This window comes from Heterodontus francisci, unplaced genomic scaffold (assembly GCF_036365525.1).
Source record: "Heterodontus francisci isolate sHetFra1 unplaced genomic scaffold, sHetFra1.hap1 HAP1_SCAFFOLD_61, whole genome shotgun sequence".
In the NCBI taxonomy this organism is placed as follows: Eukaryota; Metazoa; Chordata; class Chondrichthyes; order Heterodontiformes; family Heterodontidae; genus Heterodontus; species Heterodontus francisci.
The window spans coordinates 368,245-386,735 of NW_027141441.1; the positions used below are offsets into that span (position 1 = coordinate 368,245).

Sequence of the window (18,491 nt, forward strand, 5' to 3'; positions counted from 1 at the left end):
GGATGACGTTGAGCTTCTTAAGTGTTGTTGGAGCTGCACCTATCCAGGCAATGGAGAGCATTGCATCACACCCCTGACTTGTGCCTTGTAGATAGGGGAAAGACTTTGGGGAGTCAGGAGGTGAGTTACCTGCCGCAGGATCCCTAGTGTCTGACATGCTCTTGTAGCCATGATATTTATATGGCTACTGCAGTTCAGTTTCTGGTCAATGGTAACCCGCAGGATGTTGATAGTGGGGGATTCAGCAATCGTAATGCTGTTGAATGTCAAGGGGAGAGGGTTAGATTCTCTCTTGTTTGAGATGGTCATTGCCTGGCACTTGCGTGACTCGAATGTGAAATATCCTTATTGTAGGGTATTGTATTGTACTGTACAGTGACTACACTTGGAAAGTCCTTCATTGGCTGTAAAAGGCTTTATAAATTTCTGTGGTCGTGAAATGTATGTGTTGCTTTTTCCATTGTTATCAGTGTCATTTTGATCAAAAGATAGGTTTTGTGAGCACAAGGTTTAAGTCAATGTTGATTCAAATAATGCAAAAGCATCTATATTCTTGCACTGTACTTAATAATCACCATCTTCCCATCCTGACAGAGTACAATGTTTTTGACCCTGAAATTGATTCCACAATCTCAGTCCTTCAAACAATTTCAGCCCAGTTCTGATGAAAGATCACAGATCTGAAACGTTAACTCTGTTTCTCTCTCCACAGATGCTGTCAGACCTGTTGAGTATTTCCAGCATTTTCAAGAGTCTCGATTTAATGAACAGGAAACTTGTTTCAGATCAGATTGGGAGACAGTGTGTAACCACTCCATTGTACTCATGTCTGAGATTCTGAGGACAGTTGGCTGTTCGTGGAAGACATTAATTAAATGTACCTAGCAACAGCTCAGACCAATTATTATTTTACATGGTGGTGTGATGGCCATCCAGGGGTTAAAAGTAGGGATCTTGTAAGGTTTCAGTGTGCAGGACCACTAGAAGATCTCAGGGGTAAAGGCTCAGATCATCAACCAAGTTCTCCACCTGATGAGGGATCTAGACTGGACAAAGGGGACCGTGACACTCTGAGACCAAGCTCGACCGGTCCACACACCTGCTAGAGCTGTCAAGCTATATTCCCCAAGTTTGTTCAAGATAATTTTACTTCCAATTATTAAGTACTATTTTACTCTCAATAAAAGTTCTGGACTTATTAATCAAGTATCCTGTTGATTTAATTGGTTAAAGTCATGCCCAAAGAGATTGTCCACAATAGACTTTCCAGAACTGAAAGATAAGTCTGCAAGGATTGCTAATTTTACAGCCCTGTTTAAAAAGAGAGATAAACCCAGGAACTACAGACCAGTTAGTCAAATGTCAGTGGTGGGGAAACTTTTAGAGACAATTATCCAGGAGAAAATTAACTGGCACTTGGTAGAACATGGGCTAATAAATGACAGCCAGTACAGATTGGTTAACAGAAGATTGTGTATGAATAAATTAATGAATTAATTTCTTTGATGAAGTTTCACAGAGAGTTGACCAGGGTGGTGAGGTTGATGGTGTGTGTCTGCACTTCAAAATTGTGTTTGAAAAAGTACCATAAAATAGACTTGTTAACAAAATTTGAGCAGATGGGATTAAAGAGGCAGTGGCAGCGTGGATACAAAATTGGCTGAGAGACGGAAAGCATAAAGTAGGGTGAATGCTTGTTTTTCAGAATGGAGGGACTAATCCAGTAATGTCACTGTTGTTGCAGTGTGTGCAGTGTCTGACCCTGAGCTGTCCTAGGGAGGGGGCTGTTTGTGATTTTCCTGTGGGGTGCATTATCATCAGGGTATCTCTCTGAGCTGTCCCAGGGATGGGACAGTGTGTGATATCCTTGTGCACGTCATGCAGGCCCACTGGCGTGTGGTTCCATCCTGATGCCAAGAAACAGAGCCCCATCTATGGGCAAAAAGTCTCACTTCCCTGTGGGTGTCTTGAGAGAGAAGAAGGCTGAGGGAGTAAACCTGGACAGTAAATCCGGAGTGGAGTCCCGTAGGCGGTTACCTGTTACTTATCAGGCAGTATTCCAGCAACTCCTACAGCAGAGCTGGTACCAAACAGTATTGTTTTTTTCCTTTCCTTTGGACAATACTAGCAATGCTGAGAGGGGGTCCTGATGCTCAGGGTCTCCATACTATTTGCCCAGGCCTGTGTCCTGGAGAGGACACTCCAGCTTCATGGTTAAACATTAGCACAACATGGGAAGAAACAGTTACCGATTATAAGCTCTCACTCAATTGGTGTAGAGTATGAGCACCAGGGGTTACTTTTGACAGTGGGAGAGATCATCGCGTCTCAATGGATAACTACCACCTACTCCCAGCTGTGCAGCCCCCAGTCAGTTAGGTGCTGTCCTGCCACGACCTACTTGCTTTAATGGGTGCTTGCAGCTTAGAGATATATCTCTCAACTGGCGGATTGATAATCTATGCACCAGGAGCTGGAATGTAAGGACCATGTGTCCTGGCCTTACTGACAACCTTCTGCAGGTTGATAGCACACACAAGACAGCTGTGATTGACAAGGAACTCACAAGGCTCAATGTGGACATTGCTGTGCTGCAAGGAACTAGACTCATTCAAAGTGGATCCCTCAAAGAGAAACACTACACCTTCTTCTGGCAGGGGAAAGCCCAAGAGGCAACTCGTGAGCATGGAGTGGGTTTCACAGTAAAAAACACGCTACTTGCAATGAGTGAACCCCCCACAGTTGGCTCAGAGAGACTTCTTACCCTTCACTTGTCAACTAGCGCGGGCCCAGTTAATCTCATATGCATCCATGTCCCGACACTCACCTCCACCCCAGATGTCAAGGATCAATTCTATGAGACACTTGACACTGCCATCAGTAGAATTCCCAGCACCGAGGGACTGTAACTTCTCGGGGATTTCAACGCAAGCTTGGGTACTGACTACAGCCTGGCCAATGAGCATAGGGCACCAGGGGATTAGCAAGATGAACAAAAATGGACAGAGGTTTCTGGAGCTATGCTGTCACCATGGATTCTGTGTGATGAACAGCTATTTCCAGGTCAATCTGTGCCACAAGGTGTCCTGGAGACGTCCGAGATCATGCCACTGGCACCAGCTAGACCTTATCATCACCAGACATACCACCCTCAGCAGTATCCTCATCACACACAGCTATCACAGTGCTGACTGTGACACTGATCACTCCCTGGTGTGCAACAAGGAAGCTTCACCCATCCAAGAAGAAAGGTCGTTCTCGGATCAACACTTGCCGAACCACTGATCCAGAAAAGACCCAGGAGTTCCTCAACATCCTCGATCAGGCTCTTTCAGAGAACACCCAAGGCCTCAGTGTGGTATCAAAGTGGAATCATCTGCACACCACCATCTTTTACTCTGCACTCGCTGTGTATGGGAAAAGAGATGGGAGGAATGCTGACTGGTTTGAGGCTTATTGGACTGAAATGGAGTCAGTTACTGCAACTAAGAAGAGAGCCCTCATGAACTACAAACAAGTCCCCAGCAAACAAACTCTAGATGCTCTCAGAGCTGCCAGAAACAAGTCTCTGCAGACTGCTCGGCACTGCACCAATCAATACTGGTTAAAAATCTGCAACAGCATACAATCTGCCACTGAATCTGGGGGATGCTAGAGGGACATATGAAGGAATTCAACACACCAAGGTTCCTTAGACAGCACCTTCCATACCCGCAACCTCTACCAACTAGAAGGACAAGGGCAGCAAATTCATGGGAACACCACCACCTGCAAGTTCCCCTCCAAGCCACACACTATCGTGACTTGGAACTATATCGCCTTTCCTTCACTGTTGCTGGGCCAAAATCCTGGAACTCCCTCCCTAACAGCACTATGGGTGTACCTACCTCACACAGACTGCAGCGGTTCAAGAAGGCAGCTCACCACCACCTTCTCATGGGAAATGAGGGATGGGCAATAAATGCTGGCTTAGCCAGTGATGACCACATCACATGAATGAATAAAAAAAAATTATGAAAGCAATGGGCCCAGCAGGAACTAAATCAGCACCTTTGAAGACAAAGACAGGGACAATCATCACTAAACCTAACAAGCAGATGGAAAGGTGAGTGGAGCATTACCTTGAACTCTACATAACGGAGAAAATTGTCATTGAAGTAGCTCTCAGCACCATTCCAGACTTCAATGTCATGGAGGAGCTGGACAGTGACACCACCAGAGAGCTCAACAACGCCATTGACCGTCTTGCCAGTGGTAAAGCCCTGGGAAATGATGGTATTCCACCTGGAATCATCTAAAGTGGAAAAGCGGCTCTGCTGCAGCATCTCCATGAACTCCTGTGTCTCTGTTGGAAGGGGAGATCTGCGCCTCTAAACATGCGTGATGCAAACATTGTCACCTTGTACAAAAATAAGGGGGAATCGCAGTGACTGCAGCAATTACCGAGGCATCTCCTTGCTAAGTATTGTGGGGAAGGTCTTTGCTCGCATTGCTCTGACCAGATTGCAGACCCTGACATCAGACATCTATCCTGAGTCTCAGTGCAGCTTCAGAGCTGGTAGATTGACAGCTGACATGGTTTTCTCACTTCGGCAGTTACAGGAGAAGTACTGTGAACAGTACAGACCACTCTACATTGTCTTCATAGACATCACCAAGGCCTTCGATCTTGTTAGCAGAGACAGACTCTTCAAACTGCTGTGGAAACTAGGCTGCCCTCCTGAACTCTTGGGCGTCATCTCTTCTTTCCACGAGAACATGCACAGTTCCGTCAGTTACAATGGAGCAACATCAGACACTTTCACGATCAGCAGTGGGGTAAAACAGGGCTGTGTCCTGGTGCAAACTCTCTTCGGAACGTAGGAGGAGGCAGTTTAACCTGTCGAGCCTGATCTGTCATTCAATTACATCCTTGCTGATCATCTACCTCAACACCACTTTCCCGCGCTCTCCCCATATCCCTTGATGTCATGAGTATCAAGATTTCTATCAATTTCTGTCCTGAACATACTCAATGATTGAACTTTCACAAACCCCTGAGGTAGAGAATTCCAAAGATTCACCAACCTGAGTGAAGAAAATCCACCCTATCTCAGTTTTAAATGGCCTTTTAAATGAAACTTTAAGGAATACAAGCCCAGTTTCCTCAGAAGACAATCCCACCATCCCAGGGATTAGTTTGGTGACTCTCCGTTGCACTCCCTCTGTGGCAAGTATATTCTTCCTGAGATAAGGAAACCAAAACTGTACACAATACTCCAGCACGGTCTCACCAAGGCTCTATACAATTTCAGCAAGACATCTTTATTCCTGCACTCATGACCCCTCATGTTAAGGCCAACATACCATTTGCCTTCCTAATTGATTGCTGCACCTGCATGCGAGCTTTTAGTGTCTCATGAACAAGGACACACAGGTCCCTTTGGACATCAACACTTCCTAACCTCTCACCATTTAAAAAATATTCTGTCTTTCTGTTTATTCTACCAAAGTGAATAACTTCACACTTATTCACATTATATTCCATCTGTCATTTCATTCACTTATCCTGTCCAAGTCCCCTGGAAACCTCCTTGTAACCTCCTCACAGCTCACATCCTTTACAATTGGCATATTCTTCTCCATGCTGCTATTTTAAACTTTCAGTGACTCATATGGGGGTGTCCACCTGCATACCAGAGCTGATGACAAGCTGTTCATCTTGGCAAGACTGCGCACCAAGACCAAAATGAGTCAGTTCTTGGTCTGTGAGTTGCTGTTTGCTGATGACGCTGTGCTGACATCCCATAATGAAGTTCATTAACAGCAGCTTGTATATCGGATCTCCCTGGCCTGCAAGGGGTTTGGACTGACGATCAGCATCAGGAAGATCAAAGTTATGGGCCAGGACGTAGAGACTCCACCTTCCATCAACATCGACAGCCTCAATTTGGAGGTTATCAACAGCTTCACAGACCTTCGATCAACAATCACCAGCAATCTGTCCCTTGATACTGAAATCAGCACCAGGATTGTCAATGCTGCAGCTGTCATGTCAAAGTTGAGAAGACGAGTGTGAACCGACAGCAAACTGATCGAAAATACAAAGCTCCACATGTACCAGGCTTGTGTTCTCAGCACCCTCCTTTATAGTAGAGAAGCATCAACAACTTATACAAGCCAAGAAAAGCAGCTGAACAGCTTCCACCTCCGCTGTCTCAGATGGATATTGGGCATCTCCTGGCAGGACAGAGTGCCGAATGCGGAAGTACACCAGCGTGCAGGGATCTGCAGCATGTTTGCCCTCTTGAGTCAGCAGTGACTCTGTTGACTGGGTCATGTGTGCTGAATGGATGACGGTCGCATTGCCAAAGACACGCTCGATGGTGAGCTTGCTATCAGCACGAGACCAACAGGCCACCCACGTCTGTGATACAAGGACATCTGCAACGCGAGATCTCAAGCTGACTGGGATTGGAGTCAATGCATGGGAAGTCCTTCCTGCTGACAGGAATTCCTGGAGAAAGGCATTCAGGAAGACCATGGGAAAAGCAGAGGACAAAAGAAATGACCAGATGGTGGGAAAGAGAGCTCAGAGGAAGGAAAAATTATCAGTCGACCTCGGGCCAATGATATTCATCTGTACCATCTGCGGAAGGTATCGTCACTCACGAGTCATCCTCTGCAGCCACAACAAACGATGTTTAATACAGAAGTGACGTACACCCCGGGTGTAGCCCATCGTCTTCCGAGACGGACGGTTGCCTATTATAATTACAACTACAGCTACAACTACAAGAGCGAGTCAGAGGCTGGGATCACTGCCGTGACGAACTCATCTCTTGACTCGCCAAAGCCTTCCCACCATCTACAAGGCCTTCCTCTGATTTCAATTACACGCACATTCGTGATCTGGCTCTGTCGCTTAGTTGGTTAAAGCACTTGTCTAGTAAATAAAAGATCCTGGGTTCAACTCCCGGCAGAGCCTTATTTCACAGTAGCAACATACTTGAAAAGTTTCTTCATCAACATTGACATCTGTGTCTTGTGAACTTTAATTCAAAATACATGATGAATTTCAATCACACAAAAAAACAGCCTTTGTGAAGGATCTGAGTTTGAAATGGCTGTTCCTCCTTGTACAGAACTTCAGTGCTGATACATCAAAGGTAACTTCTTTGACATAAATTTGTTCACAGTTACATTCAACCTGGAAAACAGCTTGATATTAATCTCACTGAAGGAAAGTGTGAAAGTGTTTCAGAGTGTTTGTGTCATTATGTGTTGCTTTTAACCGAGACTGGGACATGACGCAAGTGGGAGGGTTTATCTGAGGTTTGGAATATTTGTCTGTCAGGAACAAGAAAAATCAAAGGAACCAAATAAGAAAACCTATGTCTCATGTGGTTACCGAGAAACGGTGAGAAGATATAAAACTTTGTTGTATTTAATACAACAGTGTGAACTTTGATCTTTGCGGCAGTATAAACAGTATTTGAAGGGTCTCAGTAAAAATGTTCAGTGTTGATGAGAGTGGGTTCTGGTTGAGCAACTGCTTAATGTGACAGGGTCAGGACTGGATGCAGGAAGTTCTCTGACAGTCTCTCTCTGATGGGTTGAGTTGATTTTCAACTGGCAGCTGTTGCTGTTTTGATAATTCAAGTTCCCTCCACCGATTTTTTTGGACAGACAGTGCAGTATGAGGATGTAAAGGGTTAATGCTGAAGAGAAGTGGGATTAACCCCTCCCACAATCAGAGTGATGATGTAACAGTCACATGAGATGAGGTTTGGGAGAAGAGAGAGCAGCACCAAGGATGCTAGTTTCGGAGGCTTGATGAGTGTGTATATAGTATTGTGTAAATTAGAAAAGAGTTCTTAGTTCTTTCAGCAGGAAATGTGTCCAGAAAATATCGCGAAACTCACAATTTTATTATTCAGGAGTTGGAAGACAGGGATATTAACTCCAAGTGACAGTAGGGGTTTCATTTAACAAAAGAAGAGAATAATATTGCTCATTGATTGAAATCCCCCAGTGAGGAGACAGTTAAACAGGTGATCTGTTGGGGCATCCTTCGATCCAAGGTTTCGGCAGCATTTAATCTCCCTTTTTGGTGAAATTCTCTGTTTTTTGCATCGTTTTTTAATCCAGCTTTGATGGACCAGTGAAAAAACTGAAAAAAGTGAACAGATCCATCCTTTCTTTTCTTCCTTCTTCCCATCAGTTTCTCTTTTCTGTCCCAATTTAATCTGTTGTTTCTGGTGTTTTATTCATTCCAATCAAAATTCAACATTCCAATCAAATCTATTTGTTATTCCACAGTGTCTCTCCATGTGTTTTATTCTGTTGTATTCTCTCACAGTCTGTTTGATGATCAATTTTACATCTCACTCTCTGTTCTGGTGAAGATCAGAAGCAGTCTTATCTGTTTGCAACACCCGACAAGTCGGCCTGAGGCTGTGTCTCATCGATCATGTGGAGTCAGGAACATTGGAGCAGGAGTCGGCCATTCAGCCCATCGAGCCTACCCCACCATTCAATATGATCATTGCTGATCATCCACTTCAATGCCCTTTTCCCCACACTTTCCTCATATTCCCTTATGTCATTTGTATTTAGAAATCTATCAATCTCTGCTTTAAACATACTCAATGACTGAGCTTCCACAGCCCTCTGGGGTAAAGAATTCCAAAGATTCACAACCCTCTGAGGAACAACATTTCTCCTCATCTCTGTCCTAAGTGGCTTGCCCCTTATTTTGAAATTGCGTCCCCTGGTTCTCGACTCCCCAACCAGGAGAAACATCTTAGCTGCATCTACCCTGACTGTCCTTTAAATATTTTGTAGGTTTCAATGAGATCACCTCTCATTCTTCAAAACTCTAGAGAATACAGCCCCAGTTTCCCCAATCTCTCTTCATAGGACAGTCCCACCATCCCAGGAACAAGTCTGATGAACCTTCTTTGCACTCCATCTATGGCAAAGATATCCTTCCTAAGGTAAGGGGACCAAAGCTGCACACAGTACTCCAAGTGCAGTCTAACCAGGGTTCTATACAATTGAAGCAAGAATTCACTACTCCTGTACTCAAATCCTCTTGCGATAAAGGCTAACATACTATTAGCCTTCCTAATTGCTTGCTGCACCTGCATGTTAGCTGTCAGTGACTTATTGACATGGATACCAGGTCACCCTTATATTCTATAACTCAGTTAATAAAGGAAAGGATTCCATATACCTGCTGAACCACCTTATTGACCTGTACTGCTACTTCAGGGATCTGTGGACATTCACTCCAACGTCCCTCACTTCCTCTACACCATTCAGTGTTCTCCCATTAATTGTGTATTCCTTTGCCTTTTTTGACGCCTGCTCTCGCTGTTCCCTGCTCCCCGAGTGAACTCTTGCTCCCTCTCCTGGGCTCTTTATGCTCCACTCTGCTCTCACTGTTTCCCGCTCTCTTAATGTATCAATACTTATTTGCCTTGTGTTTAATTTAAAATATGGATGAACTGTATTTTACAGTTGTAGGTTTTATTTGGTAGTCCTGTACAAGTTGTGGATTGGTATTCAATATTCAGCTCTGTGAAAACGATTGCGAATGTAAATATAACTTTCAATCTTATACATGGGCTGGTCTGCAAGCTCCAAGTCCTTCATTTTGTAGTAATGGAATTGATACTGTATCTTTCAGTCTTAATCTCTGTGGGATTTTTGAACTGGTATGTTATGCATAACTTGGTCTAACGTTCTGATGTACATTATTGGGATTCATAGGATCATAGGAAATAGGGGCATGAGGCCATTCAGCCCATCGAGCCTGCTCCAACATTCAAACAGATCGTGACTGATCATCTACCTCTACGCCATTTTTCCCTGCTATCTCCATATCCCTTGATCTTGTTAGTATTTAGAAATCTATCGATTTATGTCTTGAATATGTTCAATGATTGATCTTCCACAGCCCTCGGGGATAAAGAATTCCACAGATTTCTCACCCTCTGAGTAAAGAAATTCCTGCTCATCTCAGTCTCAAATGGCCTGCCCTTATTCTGAGACTGTGTCCCCTTGTTCTACACTCACTAGACAGAGGAAACATCCTATCCATATCTACCCTGTGACACCCTGTAAGAACGTTGTCTGTTTCAATGAGATCACCTCTCATTCTTCAAAACTCCAGAGAATTTCGGCCCAGTTTCTGCAGTCTCTCATCATAAGACAATCCCACCATCCTCGGGGATGAGACCGGTGAATCTCTGTTGCACTCCCTCTGTGACAAGTCTATCCTTCCTTAGATAAGGAAACCAAAATTGTACAGAATACTCCAGGTGCAGTCTCATCTAGACTTCATACATCTTTACTCATGTACTCAAATACGCTTTCAATGAAGCCAACATACCACTTGCCTTCCTAATTGCTTGCTGCACCTGCATACTTGCTTTTAGTGTCTCAGGAACAAGGACACCCAGGTGCCTTTGAACATCGACACTTCCCAGCCTCTCACCGTTTAAGAAATACTCTGTCTTTCTGTTTATTCTACCAAAGTGGAGAACTTCACACTTATTCACATTATATTCCATCTGCCATGTTCTTGCCCATTCATTTAACCTGTCCAAATCCCCTTGAAGCCTCCTTGCATTCATTCTGTACCTTTCAATTCTGTAAATTTTAGTGATACAGAACTGAAACAGGCCCTTCGGCCCACCAAGTCGGTGCCGACCATCAACCACCCATTTATACTAATCCTACACTAATTCCATATTCCTACCACATCCCCACCTGTCTCTATATTTCCCTACCACCTACCTACACGAGAGGCAATTTATAATGGCCAATTAAACTATCAACCTGCAGGTCTTCGGCATGTGGGAAGAAACCCACGCAGACACAGGGAAAACTTGCAAACTCCCCACAGGCAGTACCCAGAATTGAACCCGGGTCCCTGGAGCTGTGAGGCTGCGGTGCTAACCACTGCGCCACTGTGCCGCTGTTCTATTTTAGATTTTATATTTAAAATGTCACCATGGTGACAGAGTTTATTTAGATCTGATGGTGAGTTTGTTTTTGGACTGTGAGTGATGTATCAACCTGTCAGCTGTACTGAATTGGAGTGAAATGGAAACAACTTCTGTCTCTCCTGCTGTTGTTTGACTGTTGGATTGAAAATGTGTCTCTCGACTTTGGGATCAGTGTCTGTCTGACTACTTCTTTTGTTTGTTCCAGTGGAACTGATGAGCTGGCAGTATCTCTGTGCTTTGGGAGTGATCCTGTACCGACTGTGTGTTGGAACGAGATCACTGCACTTTTCCTTGTGTCCGAGAATCAGCACATCCATTCAGGTTCCTTCATGTATTTTCCTGCAGGAATGAAAGAACTGGTGAGGTAGAAGATACAAATGCGATCAATGTAATCGTCCCAATAATAATCATTATGAACAATCACAAAATGAAAACCAGGAACACAAACAGTGTCAGTGTCTGACTGCACTGCAGTACTGCAGTATTCAGCTTCTGTTTACCAGGTGTTTGCAGTGGATTTACAACAAGTTTGTGACATTCAGAAACAACACAAGCCCTGCACTGCTCAATGACTGGGACTGTCCGACAGAGCAGTGACCTTTACACTATTTAAAATGTGCCTTTCACACTTCTCACCTGGTGTCTGCAATAAATGCTCTTTGTCTCACTGTCCAGATTGTTATTTTGCGGCTATTTTTCCGCCACTGTTCACGATCCACCAAACAGTGAGAGACTGGAACTAAAGCAGGAAAATTCCCTCTCCTTTGGGTGGTGAAATTGTCAGTGATTTTCAATAGTGATTTCTTCCCATTGTGTCTCCCTGAGCCTGTACAGACACTGTCCGAGAATGAACTCTCCCTTCCCCGTGTCCCCGGCTCACTCCATGTTCCGGGAGCAGCTCCTGCTCCACAGTGTCTGTTACAAACACTCCCCGACTCCCCCTCAACTTCCCACCACTCAATGCTAATCTCTGAGCACATCTGCGGACACGCTCCCAAAGCAGTGGCTGCTGGAAGCAGATGCTGTTTGTTCCCTTCCCCCGGGCCCGGGAAGTCTCCATTAGCAGCTGATTTAAAGCATCTTCCCCTGATTAAGTGAATGGCCTCACAGACTGAGTTGGGGAAAGGATGCGCATGCGCTCCACTCCTCATTGTGACGTCCCACTGGGGGCGGGGCTATGTCGCGCGTGCGCAGATCTTTGCAGCAATTCAGCATTCAAGCATCAATGGGAACTTTCCCCATTTCACCCTCATCAAAGTCCCAAAGAAAGTGAAGAGGGGCTTGGACTGGAGGGAGGGAGGGGCGGGGTAGGGGGAACCGAGAACCCAGAAAGCTGCCCACTTGCCCCATTTAGATGCTCAATTTGCGGTCATTCCCTGCAGGGGGTTTGTTATTATTGAGCCCCTCCTGGTAAAACAATCCGATAGAAAGAGGGGAGAAAGGAGGGAGCCGGTGTGTTTGCTGGGACCTTGCAGAATTCATTTCAGCAGCAAAAGTCCCGGGTTATATTAACCCGAGTGAAACACGCTGTCAGTGAGAGGAAAACTGAACGGCCCTTTTCATCTTTTCATTGGAAACAAAGTAGAGCCGGAAGCGCGGCGAGCAGAGCAGACACACAAGCTCAATGACAGGAGAGCTCGGCCGTCCCTGAGTTTCAGCTCCCAGCTCTTACATTTCCTCATCCACACTGTCTTTACTGTGGATGTTCAGGGGTTCCTTGTCGGATCTGAGGACTGTATCCATTAAACATTCTGAGTCAGGAGATCCACACACTCTCTGTTATCAAGATTTATGGGCAGGAATGTTCCAAAACTTTGTCTATTAAATCATTGTATTATTCACAGAACGAATGAGGCAATCGGTTCATTATTCAGGCCTTGAACTTGGTTTGGGTAGACCGAAAACTGAGAGGTTCAGCACCTTTCTACTTCTTCACTATTGGCCGTGTGGCCTAATGGGTAAGGCGTCTGACTTCGGTGTATTTTACAAGGTTATCAGAAGATTGTAGGTTCGAGTCCTGCCACGGTCATTTTGGGCGATCAGTGTTCAGCACCGCAGCCTCACAGCTCCAGCGACCCGTGTTCAGTCCCTGTGCGCAGTTTGAGTTCTCCCTGTGACTGCGTGGGTTTCTTCGCACAGCCAAAGACTTGCAGATTGATTGGTAAATTGGCCATTGTAAATTGCCCCCCGTGCAGGGAGGTGGGAGAAGAATGGTGGGGCTGTGATCGGGAATATGGGATTAATGTCAGATTCGTATAAATGGGTGGTTGTTGGTCGGCACAGACTTGATGGGCCGAAGGGCCTGTTTCAGTACTGCATCTATTAATAAATAACTGATTTTTTTGATGAAGTAACAGAATGGTTGATGAAGGGAAAGCAATGGATGTTGTCCATTTGGATTTTAAGAAAGCGTTTGACAAACTACCACATAAAAGGCTGGGTAACAAAACTCAGGCTCCTGGAATAGGAGGGTCAGTATCTGCTTAGATTAAAAAATGTATGAAATATCAAGAAAAGCGACTTGTGGTATTTAGTTGTTTTTCAGAATGGAAGATGGTGAACAGTGATGTCCACAAGTGTCAGTGTCAGGACCACCATATATATAAATGACTTGAATATTGGAATCACAGAATCACAGAATTGTTACTACAAATTCACAATGCTTCCAATTTTCGTATCATCCATAAACTTTGAAATTCTGCCCTGTACACCAAGGTCTAGGTCATTAATATATATCAGGAAAGGCAAGGGTCCCAACACTGACTCCTGGGGAACTCCACAACAAACCTTCCTCTCGCCCGAAGAACATCCATTGATCACTACTCTTTGTTTCCTGTCACTCAGCCAATTCCATGTCCATGTTACTGCTGTCCCTTTTATTCCATGAGTTATAACTTTGTTCACAAGTCTGTTGTGTTGCATTGTATCAAACTCCTTTTGAAAGTCAATAAAAGCAAAATACTGCAGATGCTAGAAATCTGAAATGTAAACAAAAAGTGCTGGAAATACTCAGCAGGTCTGGCAGCATCTGTGGAGAGAGAAACAGAGTTAATGTTTCAGGTCAGTGAACATTCAGAGGCTGCCAGACCTTTTGAAAGTCCATGTGCACCACATCAACAGCATTGCCCTCATCATCCCTCTCTGTTACCTCATCAAAAAACTCCAGCAGGACAGTTAAACATGATTTTCCCTGAAGAAATCCATGCTGTCTTTCCTGAATTAACCCACATTTGTCCATGGGACTATTAATTTTGTCCCGAATTATTCTTTCGAGAAGTTTTCCCACCACCGAAATTGAACTGACTGGGGAGTGAGACGAGGTGAGTTGCTTTAGCAGAGAGCCAACATGGGTTCGTCAGGCCGAATGGCCTCCTTCAGTGCTTTAGCCATTCTATGATTGTATGATTCTAGCAGCAACTGTTGGTGGAGAGGCAGTGATGCAGGAATGAGTTGACAGAAAGGGGAAAGTCTGGGCTGGTGTGTGTTTGCAGCATTTGCAGTTTGTGTTCGGGTTTGTGAATAAAGGTGATTTGGAAGCTGTGTTCCAAATTGAAGTGTTTATTGGAAGCAAGAAGTTGATGTCAATGAAGAATAAAACGTGTTAAGATGAAGGGTGGTGTGATTGAGGATCGCAGTAAATATAGTGTTGGTGAATTATTTGTGTTAATAAACTTCCACTGCACCCTCTGTTGCAGGCTGCTGTTTATATCCAGCTGTGTATTAGTGCTGTGTGTTAACTAGATAAATGTTTGTTTCAACGCTGTTTATAAAGCAATAGCATTGCACTCAAACAGTCCCAGACATAGCAACACACGTACAAAAGCAAAATACTGCGGATGCTGGAAATATGAAACATAAACAGAAAATGCTTGAAATAGTCGGCAGGTCTGGCAGCATCTGTGGAGAGAGAAACAAAGTTAATGTGAGCTAAGGAAACAGACCTGAACTGTTAACTGTTTCTCTCTGCACAGATGCTGCCAGACCTACTGAGCATTTCCAGCATTTTCTGTTTTTATTACAGCAACACCTTTGATCAGCAGTAGTGGTGATAGTGCGAGCCAGGGGGCAGCCGGGAAGGTACGTTTCACTATAAAGTACTTAACTGACGAATCGGCGGACGCGGACACGGGGACTGCTGGGTAAGTGAACTTATATATTCGGGCAGTGGCTAAACCCGAAACACTGCATGTGTAGTGTCTCCCACCCATCCTCCTCCTCCAACCAAATAAAAGGACTCTTATGTGGAGGGTTTGGTAAGGTAAGGTTTTCCTTTATATTTTTTTATTCTCTGTTGTCAATTTCGAGCAGAGGGGATGGAAGCTAGGACAGTTGCATGCTCCTCTTGCAGGATGTGGGAGGTAAGGGTCACCACTTGTGTCCCTGCTGACTTCACCTGTGAGAAGTGCACCCAACTCCAGCTCCTCACAGACCGCGTTAGGGAACCGGAGCTGGAGGCAGAGGGGATGATAGAGAGCAGTTATAGGGAAGTACTGACACCTCTGTCACAGGATAAAGGTAGCTGGGTGACCGTCAGGGGAGGGAAAGGGAATAGGCACACAGTGCAGGGATCCCCTGTGGCCGTTCCCCTCAATAATAAGTATACCGTTTTGGATACGGTTGGGGGGGGGGACCTACCAGGGGAAAGCCACAGCGGCCAGGTCTCTGTCACTGAGCCTGGCTCTGCGGCTCAGAAGGGAAGGGTGGAGAATAGGAGAGCGATAGTGATAGGAGATTCAATGGTTAGAGGAACAGACAGGAGATTCTGTGGTCGCGAATGAGACTCCCGGATGGTATGTTGCCTCCTGGGTGCCAGGGTCAGGGATGTCTCAGATCGAGTGTACAGGATTCTTAAGGGGGACGGGGAGCAGCCAGAAGTCGTGGTACATATCGGTACCAATGACATAGCTAGGTAAAGGGATGAGGACCTGAAAAGCGAATATAGGAGTTAGGTTGGAAGCTAAAAGACAGGACGAGCAGAGTAGTATTCTCAGGATTGATACCGGTGCCACGTGCTAGTGAGGCTAGAAACAGAGAGCGAGTGCAGCTGAACACGTGGCTGCAGAGCTGGTGTAGGAGGGAGGGCTTCAGTTATGTGGATCATTGGGATACCTTCTGGGGAAGGTGGGACCTGTACAAGAAGGACGGGTTGCATCTGAACTGGAGGGGCACCAATATCCTGGGCGGGAGGTTTGCTAGAGCTCTTCGGGAGGGTTTAAACTAGTTTGGCAGGGGGATGGGAACCGGAGCTATGGATCAGTGGATGGGGTCGCTGTTGAACAGGCAGATACCGAGTGCAGAGAGTCTGTGAGGAAGGTTAGACAGTTGACAGGGCAAAGTTTCAGCCAGTATGATGGGTTGAAGTGTGTCCATTTTAATGCAAGAAGTGTCAGGAATAAGGGTGATGAACTTAGAGCATGGATCAGTACTTCGAGCTACGATGTTGTGACCATTACGGACACTTGGGGATCACAAGGGCAGGAATGGATGTTGGATGTTCCGGGGTTTAGATGTTTCAAAAGGAATAGGGAGGGAGGTCAAAGAAGTGGGGGACTTGCATTATTAATCAGGGATAGTATCACAGCTGCAGAAAGGGAGGTCATCGAGGAGGGTTTGTCTACTGAGTCATTATGGGTGGAAGCCAGAAACAGGAAAGGAGCAGTCACTTTATTGGGAGTTTTCTATAGACCCCCCAATAGCAACAGAGACACGGAGGAACAGATTGGGAGGCAGATTTTGGAAAGGTGCAGAAGTAACAGGGTTGTTGTCATGGGTGACTTCAACTTCCCTAATATTGATTGGAACCTCCTTAGTGCAAATAGTTTGGATGGAGCAGTTTTTGTCAGGTGTGTCCAGGAAGGTTTCCTGACTCAATATGTAGATTTTTTTTATTTATTTCCAAAATATACTTTATTCATAAAAATCTGTAAAAATTACATTGCCAAACAGTACCAAAAAATACAAACATTGCAAGGGGGATCAGTTTCCTTCAATACTGTCATGAATTTCTTCCCAACCCTTCCGTTTCACAATTGTCATGTCAATTACAGTTTTACATTTACAGCAATTGAGAATATTAACGATACAGTTCGAGGGGTTTCCCATGGATCCAGCCCCTCAGTCCAGCTTGGTGGGGGAACCTTACACTGTGGTCTTTCCCCATTGAGCCTTTGCTGCGGCTGCCCCAAGCTTTAGTGCGTCCCTCAGCACGTAGTCCTGGACCTTGGAATGTGCCAGTCTGCAACATTCGGTGGTGGACATCTCTTTGCGCTGGAAGACCAGCAAGTTTCGGGCAGACCAAAGGGCATCTTTCATCGAATTGATAGTCCTCCAGCAGCAGTTGATGTTTGTCTCGGTGTGCGTCCCTGGGAACAGCCCGTAGAGCACAGACTCCTGTGTTACAGAGCTGATTGGGATGAACCTTGACAAAAACCACTGCATCTCTTTCCACACCTGCTTTGCAAAGGCACATTCCAGGAGGAGGTGTGCGATCGTCTCTTCCCCACCACAGCCAACGCGGGGGCACTGTGCGGAGGGGGCGAGACTTCGGGTGTGCATGAAGGATCTGACGGGGAGGGCCCTTCTCACCACCAGCCAAGCTACGTCTTGGTGCTTGTTTGAAAGCTCTGGTGATGAGGCATTCCGCCAAATGACTTTGACGGTCTGCTCGGGGAACCATCCGACAGGATCCACCGTTTCCTTTTCCCGTAGGGCCTTGAGGACATTCCGTGCAGACCACTGCCTGATGGACCGGTGGTCAAAGGTGTTTTCCAGCAGAAACTGCTCCACGAAGGATAGGTGGTACGGCACCGCCCAACTGCATGGAGCGTTCCGCGGCAATGTGACCAGGCACATCCTTCGCAACACCGGGGACAGATAGAACCTCAGCACGTAGTGACACTTGGAGATTGCGTACTGGGGATCTACACACAGCTTGATGCAGCCGCACACGAAGGAGGTCATCAGGATGAGGGCCACGTTGGGTACATTTTTCCCGCCCTTGTCCAGAGATTTGAACATTGTAGATAGGCTGACTGGAGGGGAGGCGATGTTGGATTTGGTGCTTGGCAACGAACCAGGCCAGGTGGCAGATCTCTCGGTGGGAGAACATTTCGGTGATAGTGATCACAACTCCCTGACCTTTACTATAGTCATGGAGAGGGACAGGAGCGGATGGGATGGGAAAATATTTAATTGGGGGAGGGGGAATTACAATGCTATTAGGCAGGAACTGGGGTACATAAATTGGGAACAGTTGTTCTCAGGGAAATGCACGACAGAAATGTGGAGGTTGTTTTGGGAGCACTTGCTGCGACTGCTGGATAGGTTTGCCCGATGAGGCAAGGAAGGGATGGTAGGGTGAAGGAACCTTGGATGACAAGAAATGTGGAACAGCTAGTAAAGAGGAAGAAGGAAGCTTACTTAAGGTTGAGGAAGCAAGGACCAGACAGGGCTCTAGAGGGTTACAAGGTAGCCAGGAAGGAACTGAAGAATGGA

At 45.6% G+C, this 18,491-nt stretch overlaps 2 non-coding genes across 2 annotated transcripts; both read left to right on the forward strand.

Moving 5' to 3' along the window:
• Positions 1-6,893: 6,893 nt before the first annotated feature.
• On the forward strand, positions 6,894-6,967 carry trnat-agu (transfer RNA threonine (anticodon AGU)). Its single transcript has one exon. It is a non-coding gene; the product is annotated as a tRNA-Thr (tRNA).
• A 5,970-nt stretch (positions 6,968-12,937) lies between these two features.
• trnar-ucg (transfer RNA arginine (anticodon UCG)) lies at positions 12,938-13,026 on the forward strand. The gene is given in 2 exon segments: positions 12,938-12,974; positions 12,991-13,026. It is a non-coding gene; the product is annotated as a tRNA-Arg (tRNA).
• The last annotated feature ends 5,465 nt before the right edge of the window (positions 13,027-18,491 follow it).